The following is a 17,757-nucleotide window of genomic DNA, read 5'->3' as shown; positions in this document are numbered from 1 at the left end:
AACTCTACAATTCTATAATATTATGATAACCAAAAAGAAAGGTTCCCTTTCTTGGTTGGAAGAGAACTCCCCCCCCCCCATTTTTTAGTAATTTTCCACATTTTTAAACAAACACACATCATTACTAAACTTAATCCCATGTTATTATCATAGCTGAATGACTTCCTCAAATTCCCTTGACTGAATTTCATTATATATCATTGTAACGGTTTTCCAAAATACCGTAATATCACATAAAATTAACTTAATCCTCTTAACATCTTTATCACTTTTCATCTTAACTTTAAACATAATGTTATATAATGCACATATTTAAATCCTTAGCTTATCTGTTATTTTGCAAGTATTTCTATTTAATTTATCTTACCATATTTGGATAAATAGTCTTTAAATTTCTTCCATTCTTCCTGGTGCTCCTCCTTCTGATCACGGATTCTTCCGGTCAGGTCGGCTAGCTCTGGAAAGTCCATCATCTGCCATTCCTCCACTGTTGGTATATCTCTTGTGTTTTCCAATTCTTGGCTAATAAAATTCGAGCTGCAGTTGTGGCATACAAAAACAATCTAACATCTTTTTTGGGCAGTTCCAAACCTATTATTCCAAGAAGAAAGGCCTCTGGTTTCTTAACAAATGCATATTTCAGCATTTTTTCCAACTCATTATAAATCTTCTCCCAGAAGTCTTTCACCTTGGTTGGGAGAGAGCTTTTTGGCTCAGCCTTCTCCAATCTGTAGCCATCCAGATGTTGTTCGACAGCAGCTTCCATCATCATCCCAGATGAATGACTGTTTGGGCTGACAAGCTACAGCATCTGTCGGGCGCCAGGTTGAGGCTGGTCATTTCTTTTGAATTTAAACCAGAATAGGTTGTGTAATGGTTACTGGAGATTAGAAGCTGCTTTGTGACGAGATGCTGGGCACAGAGAATTGGATGTTCCGCATTCAAAGTAGATGCTCCATCCATTATTACATATCTACAAGAAACCGGTACAGTTCAGGATTACGTGTCTGAACCCGTTGAGTGAGATTTGGGAGTGGCTTCCTTCAATTCCTGCGCCAGCAAAGTAGGCGTGGGAATCGCGCGAGATGTCTTTGATCCTTACGTTTCATTTCCCTCCTTGTCTGTGCTGATTTGAAAGCCCCCTCCCTTCCAGAGTCTGAGCTCCCTTCCTGAGCCTTTGGGCGGTTGAAGGGCTCTGTAGCATCCCTGAGCCCTTCCTCCTCCTGGCTAATCTCCGCCCTCTCTTCCACTTCCTCTGTCTCTGGGCGGTTGAAGGGCTCCACGGCATCCCCAAGCCCCTGCTCCACCTCTTCTGTCACTTGCTCCTCCGAATTCTCCCTGACACCCTTGTAGGAGATGGACTGAGGATTAAATCTGTAGATTAAAATTTACATGCATGGAAGAAATACAAAATTAAGTGAGCTGCATAGCCTTTCTAGCAGAGAAAACACTTGTACATTTTTCAGCTCACTAAACATTTTCCTTAACTCATTATATACCATTTCCCTGAAAGCCTTTACCTCTTTACAAGTCCACCACATGTGATAGAAAATACCTTCCTTTTCTTGACAGTTACCGGTAAGTCAAGTCCAGTTGCAGATGACTCTGGGGTTGCGGCGCTCATCTCGCTTTAAAGGCCGAGGGAGCCGGCGTTTGTCCACAGACAGTTTTTCCGGGTCATGTGGCCAGCATGACTAAGCCGCTTCTGGTGAAACCAGAGCAGCACACGGAAACACCGTTTACCTTTCTGCTGCTAGGTGGGCAGGCGCTGGGACCGAGCAACGGGAGCGCACCCCGCCGCGGGGATTCGAACCGCCAACCTGACGATCGGCAAGCCCTAGGCACTGAGGCTTTTACCCACAGTGCCACCCGTGTCCCCTTTGGCAAGTTTAGCTGGCGTTAAATACCATCTATATGTCAGATTCACACCATACATCTAAAGCACTTATGGTAACACTTTAAACAGCTGTGGCTTCCCCTGAAAAATTCTGGGAGCTGTAGTTTCTCAAGGGTGCTGGTTAGCTGCTAAGAGGTTCCTCTTCCCCACCCAGAGCTACGATTCCCAGAGTCCCCCTGCGGAGGGAGATGGACTGTTTGAACTGCTTTCGTTTTTGACTTGGGATGCCTGCAGTACGGTCATACATTCAGAAGTCCAGCAGAGGGCACTCTCTGAAAAGCAATGCTCCCTGCCGTTGCTTCCTTGGCAGATAGCTTGCCCCCATTCTGCCAGCTCCCAAAATTCACCATCCAAAATGCTGTGACTCAGAGCTTCTGACTAATGCTTCAGAAAGACGTGCGATCGCTGACCTTTGAGCAGGAGGAGCTGCCTCAGTTCAACTCGGTTTGGTGTGATCAGCGATCGCAGGATTGCAACGCCTTGCAGGCAAGGAGAGAGAGTGACTTTTCGGGGGTCCAGTCTTTAGAAAAACAAGGTGATTTAGGAGGGAGGAAGGCCACGCTGGGAGATTTCTAAAGGTGTGTGTGGTGCAAAGAAAGATTTTGTCCCCCCACCCTCCGGCCACGTTCACGGCAAGCATTTAAACAGCTACAACTTTCCCCAAAGAAGTTTGGGAGCTGTAGTTTGTTGAGGGTGCTGAGAGTTGCTAAGAGGCTCCCTTCAAGGAACTACACTTCCCAGAGTGATTTAACAATCTCAGAATCGTCGAGTTGGAAAGGACCGCAGGAATCATCTAAGCTAACCCCCTGAATCGCCGAAGAATGGATGCTTTTGAATTCTGGTGCTGGAGGAGACTCTTGAGAGTCCCATGGACTGCAAGAAGATCAAACCTATCCATTCTGAAGGAAATCAGCCCTGAGTGCTCACTGGAAGGACAGATCCTGAAGCTGAGACTCCAGTACTTTGGCCACCTCATGAGAAGAGAAGACTCCCTGGAAAAGACCCTGATGTTGAGAAAGATGGAGGGCACAAGGAGAAGGGGACGACAGAGGACGAGATGGTTGGACAGTGTTCTCGAAGTTACCAGCATGAGTTTAACCAAACTGTGGGAGGCAGTGGAAGGCAGGAGTGCCTGGCGTGCTCTGGTCCATGGGGTCACGAAGAGTCGGACACGACTAAACGACTAAACAACAACAACAACCCCCTGAAATGCGGAAATCTGTTGCCCAATGTGGGATTCGAACCCACAACCATGAGATTAAGAGTCTCACGCTCCGGCATCCAATGCCCTGTTAAATGCGTTCTGCAAGGGGTTATTGGCTTGCTGCTGTTCTTATTTATCTATATATTTTGTGGTTTTCATGTTGTGATTTTACGTGGCGAACCGCCATGAGGTCTGCAGTTGCAGGGCAGTATACAAATTCAGTTGTTGTTATTGATAATGATGAAACCAGGACGCGCCAGACTCCTTCCCAGGGAACTCTGGGAATTTTAGCTCTCTGCACCCTTAACAAACTACACCTCCCAGGATTCTGGGGTGACTGTTATTTTGAAATTCATTTTTATGTGATTTTACAAAACAAAGTTATAAGAAAAATGATAAAATACACATCAATATACAGAGATTCCTCCGCATCTCAGGACTTTCCCCTCGCTGGAGTCCCATTTTAAACATTTTAAACTGCATCTTTTCCCATACTCTGTCATATCAGTCCATATTTTCCATGGTAATTGTCACACTATAAGTGAAATCAAAATCCTGCCAGTGTTTCCATCTGCTTACAGTGGTCTCCTAAATCAGGGGTCAGCAAACTTTTTCAGCAGGGAGCCGGTCCACTGTCCCTCAGACCTTGTGGGGGGCCGGACTATATTTTTTTTGGGGGGTGGGGCGTGGGGCGTGGGGAATGAACAAATTCCTATGCCCCACAAATAAACCAGAGATGCATTTTAAATAAAAGGACACATTCTACTCATATAAAAACACACTGATGCCCAGACCGTCCGTGGGCCGGATCTGGCCCTGGGCCTTAGCTTGTCTAAGGTAAAGGTAAAGGGACCCCTGACCTGTAAAGGTAAAGGTAAAGGTAAAGGGAGCCATGAGCGTTAGGTCCAGTCGTGACCGACCATGGGGTTGCAGCACTCATCTCGCTTTATTGGCCGAGGGAGCTGGCGTACAGCTTCCGGGTCATGTGGCCAGCATGACTAAGCCGCTTCTGGCGAACCAGAGCAGCGCACAGAAATGTCGTTTACCTTCCCGCCGGAGTGGTACCTATTTATCTACTTGCACTTTGACGTGCTTTTGAACTGCTAGGTTGGCAGGAGCAGGGACCGAGCAACGGGAGCTCACCTCGTCACGGGGATTCGAACCGCCGACCTTCTGATCGGCAAGCCCTAGGCTCTGTGGTTTAAATAATTCATACATAACTCCATCAGCTTGGTTCGCCATTCTTCTCTGGTCGGGAGGAGCCGTGACTGTTCTAAGTGTTATCATTGGGCTCTAAAGACGTCATTAACCGCCACTAGCTCAGACTTTGCTCTTTCCTCTCCCATCCTTGGAAGACAACTCTCTGTCAGTTCCAGCTGTTGGGAATTCTGGGGTGTGCCCTCTGAAACGCCAACCAAGCAATACATTTCTTGTTCTTTTCCTTCCCGTTCTACTTTTTTTTTCTTGTTGGTGGTGTTGATGGTTTTTCTTTCTTTCTTTCTTTTTAAACACCCACCCACCCACCCTGTGGTTTGACATTTTCAAAAACGCCTGTTGCTGATCCGCCACTAGCCTGAGGCACCTTTATTTTATTATTTTTTTGCCTATGCATGCTGTCTAGAGAGGGATTAGGTCCGAGAACCAGAGCGCTGCATCAAAAGGACTTGTCTGAAGAGCAATGAATTTGAGGCATCAGGGAGGGAGAGGGTAATAAATAAATAAATGATAGATAGATAGATAGATAGATAGATAGATAGATAGATAGATAGATAGCTGGCCAGTGAAAGGAAGATGCTGCTTTTTAGTTTTAGGGAAGGGTAAAAGAAGAGTGGAGAATCTCAGGCCTGAGGGCTGGATTTCTTCTCTATATGGTCCTTGGGACTCCTCTTCTTCTTCTTCTTTTTCTTCTCCTTCGGCGATCGCTCGTAGCCAAGTAAGATTGTCTTCCATAAACACAATTTTAACAATGAGTCCGTAAGTGACTGTGGAGGCCAATTCTGGATCCACACATCCTTCCACAGGGGGGACATTGGTTTCCGGGTGGGAGTTGATCGCAGTGTGGATTTGCCAAGCGTGCTCTTAGCATGTTTCTCCCTTGTGTCCTGAGTTCGAGTGTCTTCAAAGCCCAGGACCCCTTTGGTAAATGCTGTTCTCCAGTTGGAGCTCTCGCAGGCCAGTGTTTCCCAGTTGTCGGTGTTTATCCTACATTTTAAAAGATTTGCCTTGAGACCGTCTTTCAACCTCTTTTTTTTGACCACAAGCATTACGCTTTCCATTGTTAAGTTCGGAATAGAGTAGTTGCTTTGGAAGATGATAATCAGGCATCCGCACAACATGACCAGTCCAACGAAGTTGATGTTGAAGAATCATTGCTTCGACACTGGTGATCTTTGCTTCTTCCAGAACACTGATATTAGTTCACCTGTCGTCCCAAGTGATGTGTAAATTCTTTGGGAGACACTTTTGATAGAATCTTTTGAGGAGTTGGAAATGGAGTTTATAAGTGGCCCATGTTTCACAAGCGTACAGTAAGGTTGGTAGTACGATAGCTTTGTAAACAAACATTTTGGTTCCCCTGCAAATGTCTCGAGTTTGATTTATGGAAAGATTCCCCAGAAATAAAAGTGGTCCTCCCTTCCCATGAAGCATAATAAATATCTGGGGTTTTCGAAATGTACGAGGAGGGGAAGTTGTGAAATGCATGAATTTTAAAGCACAGGCTATGGGGGTATTTCCTCCCCTCATCCCTCACTTGCAATGGTCCCCAGCACTGAGATCTATCCCATCGCTAGCAAATGGAACTTTCCCCCATAATATTCGTTGCCCCTTTTGACAAGAACTGGCCGTGGCAGAGCAGAGGGGAGACTCAGTTTTCTGCTGGAGTGGATTACAGCTGGGAGAGAATCGACAAGGACCCAGCAAGCCAGAACAGCACGTAAGGAACACAGCAGAAGTATTCTGTGCACTATATTAATTAAGCCACAACATATAAACACAGCCTTTCGGTGTTTTGCATCGTGCGCTTTGAACGAGGAGAAACAGCGCAGGAACGGTGATGGCAGTGGCTGGCTTTGCAGAAAGGTTGGGAGAAATCAAGTGATTGCAGGACATTTAAGAATCTTGGAAGTTTCCCCAGAAGGGGATGTGGTTCTTGGTCTGGAAAAGCCCCACAAGCCCCTTGATTAAACCCTAGCTAAAATTCCTGCATTGTAGGGGGTTGGACTAGCTTGTCGGAACCGGGGATGAAAAGCCAGCTGGCTCGGACCCAGCCGGAGCGTCTCCCCTCTCAGCCTTGCCGCTGCGGAGATCCATCAGTCATCCTCCTCCGACGTGCGTCTGCGACTCAAACTTCTGGGCATGCTTGAGCACACATTACTCAGCAGAGTAATCACACAACAGAATCAGGCCCGAGGCATGGATATGATACTAAGCTACACATTTATTATACATAAATCTGGACAAAGAAAAACATGGCCTTGTCATTCTTCTCGGAGAGAGTGAAAAACAAAAGCAATACAGAGCGGAAGTTCCGTTCACGGACTCCAAAAATCTGTAAAGGTAAAGGTAAAGGTAAAGGGAGCCATGAGCGTTAGGTCCAGTCGTGACCGACCATGGGGTTGCAGCACTCATCTCGCTTTATTGGCCGAGGGAGCTGGCGTACAGCTTCCGGGTCATGTGGCCAGCATGACTAAGCCACTTCTGGCGAACCAGAGCAGCGCACAGAAATGCCGTTTACCTTCCCACTGGAGCGGTACCTATTAATCTACTTGCACTTTGACGTGCTTTTGAACTGCTAGGTTGGCAGGAGCTGGGATTCTATGATCCATGATCCACTATGGTTCTATGTGATGTGCAAACACAGCCATTATAGCTCTGTGTTTGTATACAGGGACCAGCTAACAGCCCCTCTCTCTCACGCACGCAAAGGCACAGCTTGGAGTAATCGTCTGGGAAGCAAAATAGCCTGAAGTGTCTCCTTTTTTTTAAAAAAAAAACAATGCTTCTCTGAAACATGACTAATTTTCCAATAGAGGCCTTTTAAGCCTTTGTGGCCATTTCAGGATCCCTCCATGAACGCGGCTGGAAAACAACCCATTATCAAATGATGGGGTTTTTGCCGTGATATTTCAGGAGCTATTAAAAAGCACTTGCCTCTGTGCAGGGTGGGTGGGTTGTGGGGGGAGGGAGGCGAAATCTTCCATGCCAAAGATGAGGCATTGGTCCGTACTAATTCTTTCCCATTCAGAGGAGAGAAGGAGGGATAGATGGCAGGAGGTGAACACTGTCATGGCCTGGGACTCTGGCTCGGATCCAGAGGAGTCTCAGTTCACACCGGATCCTTTGCCTCAGGCAGCATCTGAACCGAGTCTGGGGCCTGATCCTGAAGAGTCCCAGTCTGCACAGGTTCCCCTGCAACAAGCATCAGCTGGGCCGAGTCAGGGGCCTGAGCCTGCCCTGGCTCCAGATGCAGGGATTACCGTAAATTTCGCTCCAAAACACGCACTTTTTTGCTCCGAGAAAGTAAGGGAAAATGCCTGTGCGTGTTACGGAGCGAATGCACGGATCGGAGCCATGGCTGCCGTCAGTCAAGCAAAGTGGGAGCCGCTTACACGCTCTACGAGGCTCTCACTTTGCTTTCTTTAAAGCGACCTGGAGCCGGGGAGGAGGGAGGGAAGGAGAGCCATGGCAGCAAAGCCGGCAGCAGCCGCTTACACGGGAGGAGGGACAGACGCTAGCAAAAGTCCGAGCGCTCTCTAAACAGAGCAATGAGGCTGCAGAGGGAGGGCAGGAAAGATAAAATTTAAGCAACCAGCAGCAAAATAAAACCAACCTCGAGCTCTGAGCCAGCGCAGTGAAAACCAGGAAGTAAAAAAAAAAGGCTGGGGAGGGCAGGAGGGAGAGGGGAAAACTTCACAAATCCCCGCGTCTCAACTGATCGGCTGGGATGGAGCAGCTAGTTTTCAGGCAGGATAGATATGAGCATTGTCTGGGTCCTAGTGCCCCTACCGCTTTTTTGTGCTCCATTCTATTGCTGCTGGTGGCTGCTTATCGTTCAGGCTGCAAGGAGGAGCACTTTTACACAGCTAATGGCGAATCCCCTGCAATCCAAGTCCTCCTCACTTGCTCAAATCTATTCTGCCTCAAAACAAGGAGCGGAAGGAAAAGGCTGCAATCTGTTAAATGGAAAAAACCCAGGCACAGGGCAAATACCTTAAGTATACCTTTAAAGCAACAGTGCTCTTTCCCTCCCTCCTCCCCGCGGAAAAGCTCCTTCTCCACACACCCCACGTGTGCTCCTTGTCCCTTGAGTTCTTTTCCTTCCCTCCCCACTTAAAACGTGGTTACAAAGCACGGATCCACATGGATCCTCAGGATTTTTGCACTGGGTCACCCCAAATTCACCATCAGATCACATAGCATTTCCATGGCTACAGCCTGCACCAAAAAACACATGCACCCACTGTTTCATGGGGCCGCAATGGTGCAAAAACGTGGTTACAAACCATGGATCCACATTGATCCTCAGGATTTTTGCATTGGGCTACCCCAAACTCACTGTCAGATCACATGTCTGTGGCCACAGCATGAACCATAAAAATCATACATCCACTGTTTCATTTAGAATATTTTTTCCTTGTTTTCCTCCTCTAAAAACTACGTGCGTGTTATGGTCAGATGCGTGTTATAGAGCGAAAAATACGGTACCTCGTTGCCTCCAGCTGGGCCATCACTTACAGCTGCTCCATTGAAACTCATTTTGTTAGCTTGGGCCCAGTTCTCCAATCTCTTAAGGTCATCTTGAATCCTGCTATTCTGTCTTCGGTGCATTAGGTACCCCTCCCAGTTTGGAGTCATCTGCAAATCTGATGAAGATTGGGGGGGGGGATTATTGCTTTTCTCCCTTTGGACCTGATGCATTCGGCGTACAGTCACTGCTCTTCCTTCCCTGCAACATTTTGTGGAGGAAATCTGGCGTTCGTAAATCCCATTATCTTTGGCGAGGCTGGTCCAAGTTTAGTGCAGGCTCGTGAGATCAACAGCAAACCTGTTTGCCCTGATTCTTCTCTAACACTTTGCTTCAACCCTGTAAAGCAAAACCCTGTTTGGTTTTTTTGCAGATGGAAGTTTTCGTCTCGTTTTCTTCGCAGCCTGTTTTCCCAAGCTGCCACGCATAGCGGTTCTAACAAGTTAACCCACCAGTAGCAGAGGCTGTAAAAAGTTTTTGAGACGGCGCTTAACCTATGACACCCCCCTGAGTGCTGAGCCGCTGGGGAACATGGACAGGCTCTGGGGATGGGAAAAGTGTTTATCTAATATTATCTAAACCGCAGCTTAGTTCTTCCCTCTCCATAAAACTCTACCCAAGCCTTGCCGTTTGCTCTGTCAATGCTGCTCCTGTCTGTTCTGTGGAACATTTGGCTGGCTGTGAAACCAGCCCAGTCCTTAGGCTCTAGATTTGGTGGGGGGGGGGCACATCCAACTGCCCCTTATTCTGGTTAGCAATACAGTTCTGTCACAGTTAGAGGATGGAAACTGCAATCGCCACCTTCCGCACCAGAGTGACTTGTCTCACTTCTTTCATCAAGGGACAGGGCCGTTTTTACCTGTGAGTGCAAGGGGTGCAGGGCACCCGGGTGCCGAATTCTGGGGGGTGCCAGGTTCCCACCGCTGAAGCCGCCTAAGCTCTTAACTATCTACCTGTTACGAAATAATAAATAATTTTGATCAAGCTAGAAAAACAAAATACATACATACCTAGGTATTACTGAAATGTATACCTACTGTTTCACTACTTTCGACTTTGTGCACTTATTTGCAAAAGACGTGGCGCTTGTCATTCACAACGGCAGTGCTTGTCAGACTCAACGTTCTCAGTGGCGCTGTGCACGCGAAATTAACTAAATTATTTGTATATATACGCGCGCGCGCGCACACACACATTTTTATTTATTTTTTAACATATCATTTCCAACAGTCATTTAACATAACTTATCTTATACAATATTTTAGACTTCCGTCAACAACCTCTGAAGATTTTCCGTTCTTTATCACTTATTCTGCATTTCTTAATTTCTCTGTTACTTTTAGTTATCATTAACTAATAATTCTCTTCACAGTCTTCCTTGCAATATTTCATATAATCCTCCTTACAGAACTTCTTGCAGTCCTACTAGCGTAATCTGCTTATTACAGTTGCTTTTCAAATAGTTCAGATATTTACTCCAGTCTTCTGGTCCCGCAGGTTTCGAATCCTTCCTGTTAATTTATCTAATTCTGCGTAGTCCATTAATTTCATTTGTCATTCTTCTTTCGTCGGTAATTCTTCTTGCTTCCATTTTTGTGCCAATAGTATTCTTGCTGCCGTTACTGCATATAAAAACAACTTACAGTCCTGTCTGTTAACATCCTCCCCTACAATGCCAAGAAATTAACTAAATTTAGGGGCGCTGGGCGGATCTTTGCACCCCGGTGGTGCATATGTCAAGGGAAGCCTGATATCCATTAGATTTCCCTGGACTCTGGTCTCGTGGCAGACGACGCAGCCTTTTCTTTTAATACATTTTATTGCTTTTTCACATGTAATAAGCACAATTTAAAATACAATAAACAACAACAATAGCAGCTAGTCTGTCATTTCTTGGAAAAAGGCATAGCAGCAGCTTCAAGTTACTTAGAAAACCGGTTTGTGATGCATATTAAAGACTGTAATCCGATAGGTTCCTCCAGATGTTTCTGTGCAGGTTGTCTCACTTGATGGATTGTCATTTCTCATACGGGACCTCAGTGGATGCCAGGTGTTGTAGAAGGAAAGAGGGCATCTTGTCTCTGGTCATCCTAACTTGGAAGGTAAATTTATTGGCAGCACGCTGGGTTGTTGTTTTTTCATGTACAGGATAGGAATGTGAATAGGCTCCAAGATTCACCTTGTATCTCTGTGTGTGTTTTGAAGAAGAAGAAAACACCCAGTTTGTTTTTGAGCGACTTTGTGCTCCGTCCAGTTAATTATGGGATGGAAAGAGGGTCATGAAGCATCAGGCAGCTGCGAGGGATGTGTAGTTTGGTGGGGCATAAATAGTTTAAAGGTGGGCTATAAATGCCAAATATTAATAAATCAGTGCATTCCATAGACAGGGAGCCACTGCAGAGAAGACCCCGTTCTCATGTTGCTGCCCTCTAGACCTTTTGAAGAGGAGGCACACGAAGAAGGACCTCAGAGTATGATCTCAGGGTCCGGGTAGGTTCATATGGAGAGGGGCGATCGTTGAGGTACTGCGGTCCTGAGCCATTTAGAAAACCTTGCAAACAACATCTGTGCTTTCCTCAGTTACAGTTCTTGTTGTTATTGTTATTTATTATTTATTTCATTTCTATACCACTTTATGGGACGCGGGTGGCGCTGTGGGTTAAACCACAGAGCCTAGGACTTGTCGATCAGAAGGTCGGCGGTTCGAATCCCCGTGACGGGGTGAGCTCCCGTTACTCTGTCCCTAGTCCCTGCCAACCTAGTAGTTTGAAAGCACGTCAAAGTGCAAGTAGATAAATAAGTACCGCTCCGGCGGGAAAGTAAACGGCATTTCCATGCACTTCTCTGGTTCGCCAGAAGTGGCTTAGTCATGCTCGGAAGCTGTACACCGGCTCCCTTGGCCAATAAAGCGAGATGAGCGCCGCAACCCCAGAGTCGGCCACGACTGGACTTAATGGCCAGTGGTCCCTTTACCTTTTATACCGCTTTATATTTTTAAGAAAAATCTCAAAGTGGTTTACATCATATTGAAACATCAGTAAAACAATCCAGAACCAAACCTTTCTGAAGAAAGTCAGATATAGAACATACAGTCAAAGCAACATAATTAACAGCAAACTTAAAATATTATCTTAAAGATTTCAAAAGATTGCAAAGGAGGTCAACTGCAGAATACGTATTTAACACAAAGTTAACAAAAAAAACCTTAAACATTTCAAAAAAACCCCCACAAGCATTGCTAAGTGAAGTCAAATATAAAATGCACAGCATAATTAACAAGAGAATAAAATGGGTTTTTAAAGGTTATCTTTTCATTGATTGGTACATCTTACTAACTTTACAGCTGTAAATATATATATGCATATATTATTCCAGAGCTGGACTAGGTGGGTGTTGCCTCTGATTCAGAAACCGGGAATTGGTGGAGTTGGTACCAAATTTTGGAAGGAAGTCCTGTGTGGTTGTCTTTTTTTGGGGAGGAAAGGGCCTTTTGTCTCTGGGTCCAGCTTCCGAGTCTGAGTCTTCTTCCCTTCCTCTCTGACTCCCAGGCTGTCGTCATGCAAAGGGTAGCTCTTCATTTCCTGTGCCCCTAATTCCCCAGCTTGACGTCACTGCTGCCTTTGGAGCCCTGGCAGGCAGGAAATGGCAGAAGGGAATGACAGCTGGCACCTTGCTTCAGAGATGGAATGCCTCGCCCCTGCCAACTTTGCCTCTGGATAGCGAGAGAGATAGAGGGAATGCCTTGCCTAGCACCACTGAGTGCATCCAGCCACAAGCTGGATACCTAGTGAAGGGAATCTAGCATAATGTTCAGGCACCGTCTTGGGCTTGTATGGGGAAATAGATTGTTCATTTAAACTGTGGAACTCCCTGCCTCATGGAGGCAGTCACGGCCACCAACCTTTTCAGTACTGGCCCCGACTTGGTGGAACGCTCTGTCACAAGAGACCAGGGCCCTGCGGGACTTGACATCTTTCCGCAGGGCCTGCAAGACAGAGCTGTTCCGCCTGGCCTTTGGTTTGGACTCGGTCTGGCCCTTATGTTTCCCTCCCCTTATGGTTTTGATCTATGGCCTACTTTTAAAATGAGGCTGCATTTTAACCCGTATTTTAAATTGTTCCCCTCCCCCCCCATTATGTTTTTACTGTAATTTTACTGGTGTTAACTGCCATGAGCCCTGCTCTGGCCTGGGAGGGTGCGGTATAAATAAAATTTATTATTATTATTATTATTATTATTATGGCTTTAAAAGCAACCCAGATGCAATAAATTCATGGAGGAGAGGACTACTGATGGCTACTAGCCATGATGGCTGTCCTCTACCCTCCATGGTTGGAGGCAGCGATGCTTCTGAGTGACAGTCTCCTATTGCGCGAATCCTGCTTGCGGGTTTCCCACAAGTATCTTCTGGCGGTTCCCTCCCTGCAAGAAGTGAGGTTACAGGGAACCAGGTAGAGGGCCTTCTCGGTGGTGGCGCCCGCCCTGTGGAACGCCCTCCCACCAGATGTCAAGGAAATAAACAGCTATTTGACTTTTAGGAGACATCTGAAGGCAGCCCTGCTTAGGGAAGTTTTTAATGTTTGATGTTTTATTCTTTTTATTTATCTGTTGGGAGTGCCCAGTGTGGCTGGGTATAAATAATAATAATAATAATAATAATAATAATAGGAGGTTCAGCCTCTGTGAGAGCAGAATGCTGGCTCAAATGGGCCACTGGACTTATCCTACAAACTCTCTTTCTGTTCTTATAAATCCTTGTTGTCGTTTAGTCGTGTCCAACTCTTTATGACCCCCTGGACCAGAGCACACCAGGCACTCCTGTCTTCCACTGCCTCCCGCAGTTTGGTCAAACTCATGCTGGTAGCTTCAAGAACACTGTCCAACCATCTCGCCCTCTGTTGTCCCCTTCTCCTTGTGCCCTCCATCTTTCCCAACATCAGGGTCTTTTCCAGGGAGTCTTCTCTTCTCATGAGGTGGCCAAAGTACTGGAGTCTCAGCTTCACGATCTGTCCTTCCAGTGAGCACTCAGGGCTGATTTCCTTCAGAATGGATAGGTTTGATCTTCTTGCAGTCCATGGGACTCTCAAGAGTCTCCTCCAGCACCATAATTCAAAAGCGTCCATTCTTCGGCGATCAGCCTTCTTTATGGTCCAGCTCTCACTTCCATACATCACTACTGGGAAAATCATAGCTTGAACTATACGGACCTTTGTCGGCAAGGTGATGTCTTTTATAAGCCTAGAAGAGTTCTTTTGAAGCTCTAGATTTATTTCTAAAGCTACCACCATGCCATGGAAAGCCCATCAAGCAAGCCATCCCAATGCTGCAGCCTGATTTCTCCTGCAAGGAGAGTTGGTTGTTTTGAAGTGTCCGGTGACCACTGCTTATTTAAGAAACCCTTTGTGTATTTGTTCTATACTGTAAATAGGAAGCTGTAGAGGAAGAGGGCCTTATTGTATCAAGAGAGGGACTTTCCCCAGCAGCGTTGCTCTTCGTGTAAACACCGGGCCCGCAGTACGCAGAGATCAAAAGGGGGAGGCCTGTCAATCTGGAGAGAGCGCCGTATGGCTTCCTTATGGGGAGGCCTATTTTCTTCCTGCCCCCTTTTCCTAATGTGATGGATTGCTTCCTTCTTACAACATGCGGGAACCGTGCATTTCCCTGCTCCACCAACCCATGCGTGCTATGTATACAATAGTTGCGATTGCGAGATCATCTCCTGAAGGGGAAAAGGTGGTAAAGTCCTTGCGAGTCTTTCCCAGTCCCAGAAACCCTCTTGTTTCAACTTTTTGGATTGTGGTTTTTGCAATGTGTTGACTGAGAGGCAGTGTGCAGATGTCAGAGTTGTGTTGCTGTACCCTGGTGCACAAGGGACGCGGGTGGCGCTGTGGGTAAAACCTCAGTGCCTAGGACTTGCCGATCGCATGGTCGGCGGTTCGAATCCCCGCGGCGGGGTGAGCTCCCGTCTCTCGGTCCCAGCTCCTGCCTGCCTAGCAGTTCGAAAGCACCCTTAAGTGCTTAAGAAAGCACCGCTTTATAGCGGGAAGGTAAATGGTGTTTCCGTGTGCTGCGCTGGTGCTGGCTCGCCAGAGCAGCTTCGTCACGCTGGCCACATGACCTGGAAGTGTCTCCGACAGCGCTGGCTCCCAGCCTCTAGAGTGAGATGAGCGCACAACCCTAGAGTCAGACACGACTGGCCCGTATGGGCAGGGGTACCTTTACCTTTACCTTACCCTGGTCCACACTTATTTATTTGTCTGTTTCTTGCATTCATGCTCCACCCTTTTCTCCAAGGAGCGCATTAGGTACTCTCCTTCCTAATTGAACTCCACAACAACCCTGCGAGGTAGGCTAGGCTGAGAGGCAGCGACTGGCCCAAGGTCACTCTCAGGTACCTTGAGAGACTACATTTCCCAATACACCCTGCTGATGGCACACATGCGCAAGCTTGCTCTACATTTCGTGTCGAAGAACTTCAGGAAAACCATGCTCATCTCGTAATATAATTGAACACTACAAGATGGAGAATATTTCCATTATGAACTGTATAAAATCACTATGTGGAATCTGACCCTGTTGAGTCAAGGCCAATCCTGAACAGAGCACCACAACCTCATAGTCGCCCTTGGCTGGACTTAACCATCCAGGCGTCCTTTACCTTTTAACTTTTAGATATCCTTGCCAAAGGTTACCATAAAGGTAAAGGGACCCCTGACCATTAGGTCCAGTCGTGACCAACTCTGGGGTTGTGGCGCTCATCTCGTTTTATTGGCCGAGGGAGCTGGCATACAGCTTCCGGTTCATGTAGCCAGCATGACTAAGCCGCTTCTGGCAAACCAGAGCAGCGCACAGAAACGCCGTTTACCTTCCCGCCGGAGCGGTACCTATTTATCTACTTGCACTTTGACGTGCTTTCGAACTGCTAGGTTGGCAGGAGCAGGGACCGAGCAGCAGGAGCTCACCCCGTCGTGGGGATTCGAACCGCCGACCTTCTGATCGGCAAGTTCTAGGCTCTGTGGTTTAACCCACAGTGCCACCTGCGTCCCAAAGGTTACCATATCCCACTGCAATCTAATTTTATTGATTTGCAACCCATTTGATTCAATCCCATGACTGGTCTTTTAAAACACGGATGTTCGCTGGGTGGGGTTTTCTTTTTTTGCCTTGACTCACCCCTAACGCCGGTGATTCATTTTCTACTCCAGTGTGTACGCATGCTTCAGTTCTCCTGACTGAGTCACGTCATTGAATCAATTCCTTATAGCTTTCCAGGGTGAGAACAAGCGCTAGCTTTATGTTCTTAAGTTGCAGAAGGGGTCCAGTAGTCAGAGGTCCAGGAGACACCCCCGCCCCACCAGAAAAAGCCCCCCGTATTCTGCTACGAAGGTCCTGAATGTCACGAAGGGAGTTCCCTGCTTTGCTCATCTCCTGCTAAAGAGCCAGGAGGGGAAACGTATGAATGGAAAGGATGTTGCAAGTCGGCAGCCGCTGATGCGATGACATTGTTGAGCTGGGAATGTGTGGGATCCCATATCCTGGATAACGACCTCCGTCTCTCCTCCCACCTGGGTGTGGAAACGGTTCCCTCACTCTGTGGAGACAAAAAGATGCCAGGAATATGGTCCAATTTCAGTTACCAAACTGGAGCAGATCCAAGTAGGTTTAACAGCCCGATGGGAAGACAACGCAATGTGCAAAACGAGGGAGGAAAGAGCCCATGCAACGTACCATGCAATAATAGTCAAAATAAGAATTAAAAGTCCTCTGTGACAAGAGGTTTGTGTTTTTTAAAAAAATATATCATTTTTACTGGTTTTACAAATACAAAATTATAAACAAAGAATCAAAAAGTACAGTGGTACCTCGGTTTAAGAACAGCCCTGTTTAAAAACGATTCGGTTTACGAATTGCACAAAACCGGAAATAGTGTCCCGGTTTGAGAACTTTACCTTGGTCTAAGAACGGACTCCGGATGGTGGAAGGGCACCGGCTGCGGGAGGCCTCATTAGGGAAGGCGCGCCTCAGTTTAAGAACGTTTTCGGTTTAAAAACGGACTTCCCGGAACGGATTAAGTTCGTAAACCGAGGTACCACTGTATATCCATATAAAGAGATTCCTCCGAATCTTTGCATTCCCCTCCCCCACCCTCTCCATGGGGTCCCATTTTAAACATTTTCTGCTGCATCTTCTTCCACACTCCAATTTTTATATCAAACCATATTATCCATGGTGATTGTCACACTACCGGTGAAATCAAAATCCTGCTAATGTTTCCATCTGCTTACAGTGGTCTCCTAAATAACTTCTACATTTCCCCCATTCTTTTATAAAGTTTTTGTCCTCTTGGTTTCTGAGTTTTCCGGTCAGTTTTGCCATTTTGGCGTAGTCCCATCAACTTGGTTTGCCAATCCTCTCTGATACGGACTTTGTGTTCTTTCCATCTCTGGGCTAGTAGCATCCAAGCGGCTGTTGTCCTTTCAGATATCGGTACCTATAATTCCTAATAGAAAAGCTTCTGTTTTCTTAACAAAGGTTATTCTAAGCATTTTTTAATGCATCTCTGGGTTATTTGTGGGGGCTGCCTGGTATAACATGAGTAGAATGTGTGATTTTATTTAAAATGCATCTGTGATGGCCTGGGATTCGGCTGAACCTGAGGAATCCCAGCCTGCACAGGAGTCCCCGCCTCCAGAACCAGCTGAGCCGGGGCTGGGGCTTGAGCCTGAAGGGTCCTCACCTGTGCTGGATCCTCAGGTGCAGGCACCAGCTGAGTCTGCTCTGGCTCCTGAGGTGATGGAGGACCCATTGCCTGCAGGTGCTCCACTCTCAGCCCTGTCAGGGGAAGCTGAGGTTGCCTCTGGGTCCGGTAACCCTCCAGCCTCTCCTGAGCTGCAGAGGCTCAGGGCAGAG

The 17,757-nt window shown here is 46.8% G+C and overlaps 1 protein-coding gene across 5 annotated transcripts in view; it reads left to right on the top strand.

Moving 5' to 3' along the window:
- The window catches only part of MINDY4 (MINDY lysine 48 deubiquitinase 4), a 95,858-nt gene that overhangs the window by 12,344 nt on the left and 65,757 nt on the right, over nt 1–17,757 (top strand). The gene's annotated exons all lie outside the window — the stretch shown is intronic.

This window comes from Podarcis muralis, chromosome 12 (assembly GCF_964188315.1).
Source record: "Podarcis muralis chromosome 12, rPodMur119.hap1.1, whole genome shotgun sequence".
NCBI lineage: Eukaryota > Metazoa > Chordata > Lepidosauria > Squamata > Lacertidae > Podarcis > Podarcis muralis.
The sequence above is the reverse complement of the archived record's forward strand: the minus strand, read 5'-3'. Positions and strand labels throughout refer to the sequence as shown.